Source organism: Triturus cristatus, chromosome 10 (assembly GCF_964204655.1).
Source record: "Triturus cristatus chromosome 10, aTriCri1.1, whole genome shotgun sequence".
NCBI classification, from domain to species: Eukaryota; Metazoa; Chordata; class Amphibia; order Caudata; family Salamandridae; genus Triturus; species Triturus cristatus.
This window is the reverse complement of record NC_140593.1, coordinates 1,037,675,462-1,037,691,097: the sequence shown is the minus strand read 5'-3', so window position 1 is coordinate 1,037,691,097 and position 15,636 is coordinate 1,037,675,462.

Below are 15,636 nucleotides of genomic sequence, written 5' to 3'. Positions count from 1 at the left end.
AACGCGCTACCTTATATAATCACATACAACATGACAAACAACATGTACACCTAGCAGACACAACGACACTACGTACTGTGGGAACCGTGGGTAGCCATGTACACAAACCAAACATAGCACCTCTGCCACACAATGCAGAATGCGGGGAGAGATGGGAGCAAAGTATGTGCGAAGGTGGCAAGTGATTCTCGATTATAAAAGTATACAATGCAAAGTGTTGAGGGGATGTGCCCGACAGAATTGAGTATGCACAGCACAGACATGTACATGTCAACATACACTGGTGGTCTATTGAATGAAGTGGACAGTGGACGCAACCATGATAGTACAGTCAGTAGGGAAGATTACAAAAACATAGAGCGTACGTGGCTACTCCCCCTCCCCTCCAAATCTTTAGTGTAGTGGGCTGGCTCGGCGTACGCAAGGCTAGCGTAGGGGTATGAATAAAAGGCAAGTTTCTCTGGGTGTGGTTCTCTTCCGGAATGGCAAACATGTCTGTCAGGTCTGCGCAGCTTACACCGCCACGAGGCTGATGCCGTGAGCGAAGGTGGCTGTGGGAATAATGCTCTCAGCCTGCTAGTACCCAGAAACCGTCATGGCGGCTGCGACGCACATATGCCCCACAGTTCACCTTTCGACACCGCCATATGTGAAAGAGGGCCCACCACGTGCCGGCGGAAGCTTTTGGGCAGAGGTCTGCGAGCTGGAAAGGCTCCTGAGATCAACGCTGGCTACCGCGACACAGACAGACAGCATCCAGCCTGAGGCCCAGCACCGTTGAGGGCTCTGTATACTACTAACACAGTAGTCCAACAGGTACCAACAGTGGAACGGTGTCTTGATCCCACAATGGACGATGTTAGAACTGCATCTGAGAGTGCAGATGAAGGTACTCCCTTCGACCAGGTGTAACCAACTCTAGGTCCCAACGGTGGAACGGTGTCTTGATCCCACAATGGACGATGTTAGAACTACATCTGAGAGTGGAGATGAAGGTACTCCCTTCGACCAGGTGTAACCAACTCTAGGTCCCAACAGTGGAACGGTGTCTTGATCCCACAATAGACGATGTTAGAACTACATCTGAGAGTGGGAATGAAGGTACTCCCTTTGACCAGGTGCAAGCAACTCTAGGTCCCAACAGTGGAACGGTGTCTTGATCCCAGAATGGACGATGGACGATGTACGATATTACCTGCTGCTTGTTGGTTTTCACAGAAGTCCCTCTGTTGACGTGCATCAGATTCTGTGCTTCCGTAGCTAATTGCTGCACATGATCATTGGGCTTGGCTGACTGCAGTAGCTGGAGTACACCGCAGTACAGCAGGTCCCAACAGTGAAACGGGGTCTTGATCCCACAATGTACGATGTTAGAACTGCATCTGAGAGTGGAGATGAAGGTACTCCCTTCCAACAGGTGCAACCAACTCTAGGTCCCTACAGTGGAACGGTGTCTTGATCCCAACATGGACGATGTCCGATATTGCCTGCTGCTTGGTTTGCGCAGAACTCCCTCCGTTGTGGTGCATCAGACTCTGTGCTTCCGTGGCTAACTGCTGCACATGATTATTGGGCTTGGCTGACTGCAGTCGGTGGAGTAAACCGCGGTACAGCAGGTCGGAACAGTGAAATGGGGTCTTGATTCTGTGATTGAGGATGTCAGAAGTTAAAATCTGTGATGATTTGTGTGTACCCCCTCCGATCAGGTGCAACCAACTCCGTGCTTTCAAATCCAACGGCATGTGGCTGTGAGGCGTTATTGACCACTGCCTCTGGCCTACACTGGTGTCAGTAGGGCTCACAATTCAGATCGAGTGGTGATTGTTTAATTACAGAATGCAGTAGGCAACTAACTACAACGTCTATTGAAATATACACAATAGCCTTTTAGTATACTTGCTTGAAGAACTTTTTTTAGAGGACTTATAGGTCTAGTACAATGACCAAATTCTTCTTGGTAGTGGTAAAGAACACTGAATAACAGCCTACACAGTGGACAGCAGAGATCGCAATTCAAATTGTTTTGATTTATTTATTGCAGAGTTTTGTGTAATTTATGTTGTTGTATTTTGTGAAGGGGAAGTGAGAAAAAGTATTCATGGATGACTGTGCTCACTACTGCCTTCAATTTACACTGCAGGCAGCAGTGTTCACAATTCAGATCGAGTCGCTATTGTAGATGACGCAGTCCTGTAGGCAAAAGACATTGCTCCAGTGCGCTCTGTCTGCACCACACATACGCATCATCACAGGGTCCACACACGGTTTTTGTTGCTTTGCGTACTGCAAACAGGCCAGCTCAAGTCAACACCACGTGGCTGTGGGCCCCTGCTGACCGCTCTCTGGCCTACACTGCACACAGCAGTGTTTACAATTCAGATCGAGTCGCTATTGCAGATGAGGCAGTCCTGTGGACAACAGACATTGTTCCTAGTACGGCCCGCCCGCAGCACGCATCATCGCTGGCTGTACACATGCTGAAGGATTTTTTTTTTTTTTTTTTTTTTTAAGGAAGACCCCTAGATGATGCAAAATCCACTGAACCAACTAAAGTATATACCAAGTCTGACATTTGTCTACCCGGAAGGAAACCCTTTTGAGCTTCATGAATTATTTGGGCTGCGATTTTACAAAGCTGTTTATTCAATATACCTGCAAAGACCTTATAAATAATCAACGTTTAATAAGGAAATTGGACGGTACGATTGACACTGAAAGGGATCCCTACCGGGCTTCAAAACCAGGGAGATAACTGCATCAGATCATGACTCTGGCAGAGGAGATGTACCCTTTAATATTTCGTTAAATAATTTTAACCAGACTGGAATGATTTCATCCTTCAGCATGGAATAGACCTCCATCGGGATTGCATTGGGGCCTGCAGCTTTCTCCGTTTTTGTTGTGTCTAACACTTCCAATATCTCAGCCCCTGTTATTTCTTTTTTTTTTTTTTATTATTTTATTTTTGGATATTTTGCACAGGGAAATCAAGAGAAAAAAAAATTAACAAAGAAGGCACAGAAAAGAAACCAAGTAATCACTGCAAATTCCATTTTACAAAAACAGAATTAAGTCCCAAAATACAAAGTGTAGAACACAGAGTTATAACTTCATCATTACATCTCATCGGTTTCCCAGATCGGGCCCCAAACCCGAAGACCTCTTCTTTTGGCCCTTTTCCCTTTACATTTATAAAGTGCCTTCTCTAAATTAAAAACATGATGAAGTCTTGCGTACCATTCATGAAATGTGGGTGATTCGGCATCCTTCCAATGAGTTGCAATAATTAAGCGAAAGATGGCAGAAACCATAAAGCAAAAATAGGCTTGGGAAGAATCCAAACATAGGCTACCATCAATCCCTGTCAGAATCAGAGTGGGAGTTAATCGTACTAAGCCCCCAATGATTTGATTGAGAAATTCCTCTATCTTTGATTTCAGATTATCCAGTTGATTACACCCACTGAACATATGGATCATGTCGGCCGGACCTTCCTTACATCTGGGGCACCAGTCAGTTTCCCTTTTCCCCCAACTAAAAAGTTTAGCGGGGGTATAATAAAGCCTAAACAAAGTTTTAAAGTGTTGAGCTTTAAGATTAGCTGCGAGAAATATTTTCTTTGATAAATACAGTGACCGACAAATGTCGACATCAGGGTCCCCAAGCAACCCTGCCCAAACGGATTCAGAGCTGGCAATATCATCCTTGTTGGCATTCAACAAAATTAGGTATAAGTCTTTTACCCGTGGCTGCCTATGTCCAAGCCAGTCAAGTATCGGAATATTATCAGATCCAGTTATTTGACCCATTGCAGCTTTGATAATCTCCCTGAATTGTAATTATTTAAAGAATGTCTTGGTATCCAACCCAAATTGAATTTGAAGCTCTTCAAAGGATTTTAGTTCAGCCTGCCCAAATAGATCTCCAATAACGTTAATGCCAGCCTGTTCCCAAGTTTTCCCAAGATTATCATAAAATAAAGATGGGAACTGTGACGATCCCCAGATAGCATGGTATCTATGCAGCTTAGGAATCCTCAGCAGTTTGCTAATTTTATACCAGACATTCCAAGCGGTTCTAACAATTTTAAATCGTGTTCTTTTATAATAGCAACCATCCAATTGCCTTAATAAAACACCCGGTGCATAATCCCCTAAAGCCAACTCATAAATAGAAGGAGGAGAATCACTGCAATCATTCGTCAATGTAGTTCCTACAAGATATTTTGGGCGGAACAAGATGATCATTTGCTGCAGCGTCACAGCCCAAAAATAATATAACATATGTGGGATAGCAAGCCCGCCACGATTTTGGGGGAGAGTCATAAATTTTATTGATCTCCTGATCTTTTTATATCCCCATATAAACTGAGAGAATATCCCTTCAATTTTTGTAAAAAACTTTTTAGGGGGTTCAATTGGAATGCATCTAAAAAGATAATAAATTTTAGGAAACATCGTCATTTTAATAGTGTTAGCCCGTCCAATGATAGAGATGTGTAATTTGTCTAAGCGCTTTAAATCTGTGCTGATCTTGGTTAATAGCTGTGTCAGATTGATATCCCAAATATTTGCAACCTCTGCGCTTATATTTATCCCTAGATAAATAGTCTCCAGAGACCTCCGAGCATCCTTAAACAAAATATTGCTAGAGCAGACAATCTTTGTTTTAGCTGTATTCAGCCGGTAACCAGACTGCCGACCAAATTCTAATGCCTGAGCCTCAATGCGGACCAAAGCAGCCTGAGGGTCAGAAGTAACTATGGCGATGTCATCCGCATATGCTAAAACTTTAGTGCTAAATCCCCTAACCACTATAGGTTGAATAGCCTGATCATTAAGCAAAGCTCTAATCAGCGGATCAATATATAGAGCAAACAGAATCGGGGAACATGGGCAGCCCTGTCTAGTGCCCCGTGAGATCTTAATCCTCCCAGATTCCATCCCCATCATTTGTATTTTGGCATATGGTTGCATATACATGGCCTTTATAGCCGTCAGGATAGAGGGGCCAAATCCATTGCTAGTTAAGGTCTGCCATAAAAAGGCCCACTCCACCTGATCAAAGGCTTTCTGAGCATCTAACAAAATCAGAGCCATTTGACCCCCGATCTGTTCAGTAATATCAAATAAAGAGATCACCCGACGTACATGATCAGTTGTTCCTCGAGCAGGAATAAATCCATGCTGCCATGGGCTAACCAGGGAAGCTATTATTTTTGACATTCTATTGGCTATAATTTTAGAATATATTTTCTCGTCGGTATTTATCAAGGAGATTGGTCTGTACGAGGCCGGATCCAAAGGCGGTTTCCCTTTTTTCAGAAAGACAATTAAATTAGTATCCTTCCAAGACTGAGGTGTGGTGCCATGATATTGTACTGCTAAAAACAAATCTAGTAACATATGTGCTAGTTCCGACTGTAAAGCTTTATAAATTTCTACCGGAATTGCATCTGGACCTGCAGCCTTGCCCGATGCCATGGACTGTAATGCCTCATTAACTTCAGCCTGAGTGAATTCTTTTTCTAATTCCTGTATAATTATAGGGGGGGGGTAATTAAGCGCTGCCCTGCTACCATTGATGGATCAGTCTGAGATTTATAGACCTCCCCATAGAATTCAGCAAAAACCTGAAGAATATCCTGAGGGTCCGTTGCCATATTCCCATTCCGCCGTTTAATCTCCGGGATATTATTAGCAGACGACCTCTGTTTCAATTTTAATGCTAGATGTCTTCCAGTCTTTTCCCCATATTCATAATTATCCCTGACACGAGCTTGATATATTTTAGCATTCCTACTGTTATATATTCCATTCAGTTTGGCTTTGACCCTTATAACTTCTAATTCAATTAGCTTCGCTGCATCCTTCTGTTTACTTTCAATAGTTTGGAGATGAGCTACCTCATTCGTTGAGAGTTCAATCATGAGTTTTTGCACAGTCCTCCTATGCTCTGCCGTAAGATGTCCAGCAAAGCTAATAATTTCCCCCCTTAGGCAAGCTTTAAAAGTATCCCAAACGACTTCCCTCGATGCACTATACCGATTAGCTTCAAAGAATTGCGTGGTCCATCCCTTAAGATGATCAAGAAAGCCTTCTGTTACCAAAAGTTTCCTATCAAAGGACCATTTACTAGGGCGATTCAAATGTTCCGGAAGGTCTAGCTCAAGTATCAAGGGGTTATGATCTGATAGGATCTTTGGAAGCTTACGTATATTACCACGATCTATTAGGGAGGTAGATATAAAAAAATAGTCAAGCCTAACGTATTTCTGATGGGGACAGGAAAAGTAGGTATAGCCAGCATCACCTACTCCTTTACGAGTCCACACATCAGCTAATCCATGACTCGCTGCTAAGGCTTTAAGGGCCTTAAATACCTGTGGTTTCCTCCCGTCATAGCTTACCGAAAAAATATCTGATAAGCCTAGATGAATGTTAAAATCCCCACAGATTATAAGTGGAGAGGGCCAGGCTGTTAGCTCAAGCTCCAGCTTGACCTATAGGTCAGAATCATCAAAATTGGAGCCATATATAGTACATATGGTGACTCTGCAAGGTAAATAGGCTATAGCCCATCGCCCCCACTTATCTGATAGGGTTCTCTCCACTTCAGGCATCCGAGTGGAGGTATGAATAGCCACACCTCTTGTAGTAGAAGTCTGTGAGGAACAGATCGTCTGCTTATATCCGGGAATGTTATTTAGGCTTTTCTTCTGAAAAGGAATATGGGTTTCCTGTTGACAAATAACGTCCACCCCCCATGAGCGAATAACTTCTGCGGATCTATGCCGCTTGCCAGCATCGTTAAGCCCCCCTATGTTCAAAGAGCAGATTCTCAGCTTACCCATCATAGTAAATTTTATTACAATGCAGTGATATTAAACATTTTAGTAGCTCAATTACAATCAACCTGTACCTTTTGCCTGATTTCCCTGATTTCCCTGGCTTATTTTCTTCAGCCCCATCCCTTCCCACCCCATTCCCTAACCCACAGCACCCCACCCGTCCCACCCACCCTGTAAATGAAGGCAACAGACCAACCAGGTCTGTAGTGGATGAATATTGTGCTCTCCCGAAAACGAGACAAACCTAACGTAGTAATACCCCTAGTGCGCCAAAGAAACCTCCCATATCGGGCAGCCCCACATAATCCTATATATCTATATCCCGCCCGTCCAGCTTAAAAAGGGGAGCGGCAAAGGAAGGAAAGAAAAAGCAAATATACGCTATTAGGTTAATTATCCCTTAGATGCAGCCTTACCACCAGAATCCAAAAACTCCTTAGCCTTAATCTCAGACGTAAAAAAGCTTGTAGTATCCCTCCAGATTATTTTTAGGCGAGCAGGGTTTAAGAGAAAGGCCTGAGCTCCCTTCTCTTGGAAAGGCTTAATCATCTGGCGTAAGCGCCACCGGCGCTCCACGGTAACATGGCAGAAATCGGGTCTAACGAAGAAAGAGAACCCCTCAGCTTTTAATTGGGCTTCTGGCCTGGCTCTTTCAAAAACACTCTGCCTTAATAAAAAATTCCCAAAATAAACCAGTAGCGCCCTGGGTTTAGCATTAGGTGGTACCGGTTGCCGAATAGAGAAAGGAACCCGATGTGCCCTTTGCACCTCCCTGTGCCAATCCCAACCAACCAAATCTGGCAGAGAGGTCTGCATTAATTGAACAATGTACGCGCGGGGGTCCGACCCTTCCTTGCCCTCCGGAATTCCCAAAAATTTCAAGTTGTTCCTACGCTGGTAATTTTCCCCCTCCTCCAGCTTCCACTGTATATCCATGAGTCGGGCCTCATGAGCATCTACTTGACCCTTAGAGCCGGCCGCTTCTAATTCCAGGGCTTCTGTCCGAGACTCAATATCAGTCATGCGATCGCTTATGTCTTTGCAAGTTTTTGCGACTTTCCGGATTGCCCCTTGAAGTTTGCGATAGGCGTTCTGCGACCTCTTGCTTTCCATCCGGGATTCCTCTCGATGTGCGACTACGCACTGCATAATAGACTCTAATGTTGGAGGAGCCGGCCCAAGCCCTGTTTCCGACCCAGTATTTGCCTTAGGTTTAATAGTACCCATCAGTTGATCCCCTAGTGCATAATCCCAGTTCAGGGTTGCCTGGCTTTGGCCTTCGCAGCTCTTAGGGCATAGACTCATGGATCGTACCGTCGCTCCAGATCCCGAGGGTACCTTAGCCTTACATTGAAATTGCGGCTCATCGCTAGACAAGGTTTCCCCACCTGAATCAGAGGCAGCATCAGACCAAGTTACATCAGACAAGGAGAAGAAATCATTTGCCTCTGAATCTCGATCTTTATCCCACTCCCGCCGTGGGGTCCGGTGGCCCTTAAAGCTCCTTTTAAATTTTGAGCCATGATCTACCATCTGCGGAGGGGTGCACTGATCTTTCTCCATCAAGGCTTCAAACTGTCCGGCATCCCTGGCATCCCTGGTTTCTGGGCAAAGGGGCTGGGGTGTAGATTTACCCCCCTCTTCAGTAGCTCCACCAAATACCGAATACCCCTGGGTGACTTTCTGTGACTGATCCGGGCCTGAATTCTGCTTATCGGTCACAGCGTATGGCTGAGGGTCTATAGATGCCGTTGCCTCCTGCCTGGAATGAGCCTCAGCAGGGGGGTTAGATAATGCCTTGGCTGAACAATCCATATCCGTATACAATTGCGGATTTAACGTGGGCTCCTTCTGCCCCTCTATCCCCCCACTCAGCTCCTTACCCGGCTCCTTACCCGGCTCCTTGTGCGTCTTCTCAGAGACACCTTCCTCGCCAGCCAGTCCTTTGCCCTTGCTGTTAGTGGAAGTCGTAACAGCCTGTGTAGCTTGCCCTCTGAGCAAATCAACAACGGATACTGAGGGCCGCTGTGGCTGGGGCTGAGTGCTCCCACCCTTCCCCTTCCGGTCCACCGAGGTCTCCGAGAGAGCGTTAAGCTTCTGCCTCCGACCGCGCGGAGGGATGTCAGCCTCAAAGGGAAGCCCCCGGCGTTCTGCCGCAGCTCCACCTTTCGTAACGGATTTCGGCCCCATAGCAGGAACAGGAGTGAAAGCAGCGGCTGACGAATGGAGAGCACAGAGCCTCTCGATATGCTCCACTCGATGAAGCAGCTGCTCCGAGTATCGGACCAACGCCGAAGAACAGCCGCGTAAGTACTTGATGCCACCACTTGCGTCTTCAAACATTGAGTTGTTTGTCTGTTGTTATCTTCGCGCTCTGATATCACCTCCTCCGGTTTGGGGATATTAACATATTTTGCACTAGTGCAGCTGTTTTTCGGGAGAGCACAATCGGCTGCAGCAGCTCAAGCCTCACTCAGCCGCCATCTTGCCCCCCATGCTGAAGGATTTTGATGTGGCTATCTGAGTGCACTAGACCTGATAGACCCTTTATGATACAATCTTTTTGTGTATCATTTCAGATCTACTGCCTGTATCTCAGAATACCACAAGTTATTGTTCTTTTACGATAGAATCTTTTCTGTATTATTTCACATCTAGTGTCCCTATCTTACTGCAGCACAAACTATTGACCCTTTTATTATTGAATCTCTGTTTGTTGTAGTTGATGCTAGCAGCAACCAATCCCTGAGGGCTGGTTTACACTCACCCCACACGCATTCAGCACAGACGTCACTGGATATGTGACCCTGGTAATAAAAAGGAGTCGAGCGCACGTGCCCATACCCACTTCCACTATCTATCTGTGTCCGTGTGTTCATTATCTGTGCATGATACTGCCCCTGGGCCGTACCACATTACATTGTGCTGTGGACAGCGTATGCAACCATGTTACCTCTTGCAGTGGGGAAAACTTCTGTTACGTAGCTTTTAGATGCATGGCTATCACAGGTGGAAGCCTACTTTACAGAGCATGAATATTGATGAAGATGATGGTTGAATGTTGTGTGTAGTGTCAGATATGTGTACATAGAAAAAAGTTTTCAAAAAAGCTCTCTAAACAGAAGAGGAGTCTCTCATCAAACGCTGTAGAGAGAATGACTAAAATGGGTGGGATCCTCCAACTGTTACAATGGGAAATGTTATGAACCAATCAAATGCTTTTCTTTAAGGTCACATGGCAATCACGCCCCAAGCGCGCAAGGAGGCCGAACTCGACGCGATTTTGAGAAAATATATTTACCATAATATAAGTTTATTACAGTTAGAAATATATAAATGTTTAAAATATTTTAGATTATCGCTTGTTCTCATATACACTTTAAACTTATATAGATATAATTTTGAGACAAACAAAAATGAGGGAATGGCGTACCCAGCGCGACACCATATGTCTATGACGTAACACAGGGCCTGGCAGCGTGCACGCGTCGAATATGCAATGCGCAGTGGGCGTGACCCCATACGTACATGATGTAAGGCGCAGCTTGGTACTGCGTGCCCGTCGCATACCAAAGTAGCAGCTGGCGCGACCACATACGTATATGATGTTACGCGGGACGCGGTGCCATGAACCTGTTGGATACGAAATGCGCATCCTTTACGAGTTTAGCAATATGACGGCTAGGATTCGCGTGCTGGTGGAGCTTGGTACACTACCGGTATGGGACTTCAGTTTTCTAAAAAAAACAAAAAAAAGATATAGATACTTGTTTTTTGAAGATATAAAACATTACATATTTTTTTTGATTAATTAAAAAAAAGGATTATAGAGTTCCAAAATATTTTTTTTTTAAATAGAAAAAATATAGGTTTTATAAATATTAAATTATGAAATTAACATTTAAAAAACTTTCGAAATTCACTGAAAAAACCATAGGTTTTACAGACGTTATAGTTAGGAATTAGCATTTAAAAAGCCTTTGAAATTCACTGAAAAAACCATAGGTTTTACAGACGTTATAGTTTGGAATTAGCATTTAAAAAACCTTTGAAATTCACTGAAAAAACCATAGGTTTCAAGGACGTTATAGTTAGTTGGACATTTGACTCATATAAAACCAAAGAAATTCGCCCTTATAGTTAGTTGAGCTAACTATAACTCGCGCGCCCGCAATGTACTGGTGATGATGTCATATATTACATCACTCATGACATGGTCAGTGACATCACTGATGACATCACTGATGACATCTCAAATGACATCACTGATCACATCACTGATGACATCATCCACGTGATAATCTGATGCACATACTGATGGCCTAATATAAACTTTGATACACGCACTCTAAAATACAGAGTACTATTTTTGAAACCATACACACAACAATGCCAGATACTACATACCACCCACTATTTCCTAGGTCTACACTCACATCCACTCACTTATACATGCAGTTACTCATCAATACAGTACTATAATATGCACTCATACACCTATACATACAGTCACAGTCCGCCACTCATCCATAGAGTTACTCACACACCTAGTCAATCATGCAAAAAATCAATCGCATACCCATTTACTCATGTATACAGTTATACACACCAACTGCGTTATTTATACACACACCACATCACTTATTTATGCAGATATTAACACATACTTACTGTCTTATACAATCACTGATACAAGCAGACACTCTTTTATACACCCACTCTTCAAATAACTTACTCTCGCGTATAGTCATTTATATACTCCAACACTCACATATATACTGCCTTAAAACATATGTAGTTACTCACACATATACCAGTGAGACATTCATTCACTCACCAACACACCCATACACACACTAACTCACCCATACAGCCCTTCCCAGATGTACTTTTGAATCCATACAACCAGTGAATCACCCACTCAGACATGTATGCACAGAGTCACACCCCCCCCACCCACCAACACAGACACTCAGGCACTCATACAGATACTCAGACATCAAATCAATAACCCATTTAGACACTCATGTAGCTACTCACCAACCCATGCAGCCGCTTATACACCAACTGAGACACTAATACAGACTTTCACACAGTTTAGTCACTAACCCATACATTCAGCAACACATGTTCAATCACTCACTTATACAGTCAGTCACGCACCTACTAAATAATCCATTCAGGCATTTGTAAATCCACTCATTCTTCAATACACCTTAGCATAGATATATATGAAAAATATTTAAACTTTACAGAAACACACATTCACTGGATGATGTCATCAGTGATGTCATTTGATATGTCATCAGTGATGTCATCAGTGATGTCACTGACCATGTCATGAGTGATGTAATATGTGACGTCATCACCAGTGTATTGCGGGCGCGCGAGTTATAGTTAGCTCAACTAACTATAACAGGTGAATTTCTCTGGTTTTATATGAGTCAAATGTCCAGCTAACTATAACGTCCCTGAAACCTATGGTTTTTTCAGTGAATATATATATATATATATATTTCAGAGTTCACCAGTGGCAACATGCAGTACTCCTAATACGTTTTGGCTTTCTCCCAAGCCTTGTTCACAGGTAAGCAGCATTATGAACAGTGACCTCGTACTTTAAATACATACGGTCATGTGACCTTGAGCTTTGAATTCATACATTGCCAAGAATGCAGTATAAAGTTGAAACTGTTACTTCAAACTGCGATGTATAATTTCATACTGATTAAATGTCATCAACTCACTGCAGTTAACAATCCAATATAAATTATCAAAGTGCAACGCGGTTTTTTAAAGTTACCACGTATCAAAAGTCTCGGTCATATCTTTTGTTTCATGGAAGTCGAGAAGGTATAGGCTGTCATGTTCATAATTCATATCCTCAGTGTTTAAAACATTGCAGTCCAATAAGCAATCATTCATACTTTCAAGATTCTCCACACTTTATGTTGTGCACTGTTGCAACTATAAATAAATGTCTTCCTTCAGTGCCAGGGTTCAAAATTGTCAAGAGACAGTGAAACACCACTCTTGCTTCCCTTCCTCTGCCTCCACAGTGCATGGTGCCAGGAAAATCCTTCATGTGACTTGAGGTGAGTGGGTTATGCTCCCCAATCAACAATCCACAAAAATCCTCCATAGATGGGCACCCCGACCCATCAGGGTGGCTTCAGACTTGCATAGCGTCCTGTAAATCAAACGATTTTGGACTCTGGCACTGAAGTAAGACATTTAATTATTGTGGCATGCTCACGTGGTCCAATTTCCGGCTGCACCAGGAGCCTCTGTTGTGGGGAAGGAGCTCTGGACGGTGCAGGTCTTTGTGGAAGTGCTTCACTGTGTCTGAGAAGGAAAGGTTGTTTTTGTAGTTTTATATATTACGAACAGACCCGAAGGTAAGCGATTCACATGAGCACTAGTTACATTACACACGGACACATTAATTTTTGATAGGCACGGGGAGATTACGTGATTTGCATTAAGATGGAGCCAACTGCCAAGACTCAAACCTGGTTCCCCAGCTTCAAAGTTGGCATCTCTGGCCGTCAGGCCACATCCTCGCATAGATTATTCACTATGCAAGTAAAAGGGCGGGATCCATAGGTTTTAGACCTATTCTAGAGTCACACTTCGATTGTTCTTTTTTGCAGCATGGAAGTGTAAAGGGGAGAAAATTTGTTTGGAAAAATTAATTAAGCAATAATTCCTTTGGATACATAATGACTCAACGGCAACTACTTATGGTGGGTTGGATTTATTTGAAAGCCAAACATGACTGGACATAAAGACACCTCAACACGAGGGTATAGAAATACAAAGGACTTTGCAAGAAGCCAAATCTGTGCATCCAGTTTAGACGGTGCAGCATAAACAGCACAATTAGTTCAAGAAGTATGATACAGAAAATCAGGAAGCATGAGTCTAAGTTTCCCTGAATCAAGGGTTGGTGAATAAAAGCTTAAACTCTATCCCTACTCTAGCCCTAAGTTGACATCCCTATATAAGCATTTTCAAACAAGAAGGATAAAAGGTGTCTTCCTAAAAAGGCTCTCCGCGATCAATGGGTCAAGTGGCATAAAGCTATCAAAGACAGTGCTTGTTCTAGGATGCTCTATCTCTAAACATGCCGGATTAACTTTCCCGCCCCTTTTACACACTCCTGACCATACGATTTGCTATCCCACAGGCTGTCACCCCTTTTCCTTGTCCTGATGAAGACCCGCATTGACTAGACAGTAGTGCGCTTCAAGGGTTGAAACGTCGACATACACCCCGGACCAGTAGAAAGATTCTGCATAAAGACCCATTCACTCAACCTGCAGTTCTATTCATTTATCTGTTCTCTGGCCTTCAAAAAACCTCACGATCACTTTGTATATATCCTGCACTATCACCACATCACTGAGCACCACGTTCACTTTGTCACGAAATTTCTTACTTGTTTTTCGTGTCTTGACAGCCATTTAATTCAATCTGGGTACTTATGAATGACGTAATTTATAAAACCTTGATTACCCTTTATGGTCTCTTTGTGTGTATTATTTGTGGTCTGATTGCTCTTTCTTGTAAATAACCCAGAGAGTGCTTCAACAGTGTAAAGAAATTATTCATACCCGACAGAACCAATTGTTATAATTATATATCACTGCCCAGGTTCTGAGGGATACTGGGTTACCCCATTGCTTTTTGAGCTCTATCTCTAAAGGCAAGAAGGAAGTAGCCCACTACCCCTAATTCCCAGACCAGATATCCACAGGTAGCATTCCCAAGGTGCAATGTGAATCACACAATCCACTCTGGTACAATCCTGAAGGTAATTTTCCATGGTGTCAACGGTATACCTTGCTCGCAACAGTTGTCCTTGGTTCCCAGGCCTTCCCTTGTTTGAAGCACAATGACCTTCCTTTATTGACTCAAGCCACATGATTGTAACTTCTTCTCTCCTTGCCTAGCTAGTAAAACAAAGACATTATTCGATCTAACAAGAGCGCTTCTTTCACCTGCAACACAAAACTTGAGAAGGAACACATTCCATATCACACATGAAAATCAAACTGGTCATTCTAAAGCGAGAGCCTTCAGGGACTTGCATTTCAGACCTACAAATTTCAGCTAACAGAAGAAAGCATCATATAAGCTTTACAGATTCACATAACATTAAAATAATTTCAACTAATGCATTTACCTACATATGAAATGACACAATTATTAAGCACATCTAATACATATATAATTGGCAGGTGCACAACACAAGTTCTTCATGATAACTTTTCTTCTAGTTACATTTATTTTCTACATTTATTCTCCATGGTACTTTCCAATGGCCTAAAATATATCACGTTTTCATGTGAATACATTCCACAATTCTGACACTTCACGTTAATACAGTAATTGATTATATGCGGGCGTGCTCTATGTGTGATTATGATGCACCCCCTACAAATAAAATGGGATCTCCGCTCCATCACAAGCAAAAAAATAAATAATAAAATCACTGCTATGAAAGCACATTTACTTAACATAATAAATCAAAACCTACACTGCGTTATTTTCAGATAGCTATCCTGACTCTGTGCACAATACAGCGTCTGCTGACACCCTCTGGCACTCTGTGGTACTGCAGGCAACAGGTGCATTAGCTGGTCGCAGGGACAAACGGAAATAATGGAACCAAATTTGTTATTATAATATATTGATAATGAAACACCGAGGGACACACCAAAATTAATAGACATACATAAACTGTGAATGTGCACATTTTCGTGGAACAGCGTCTATATATA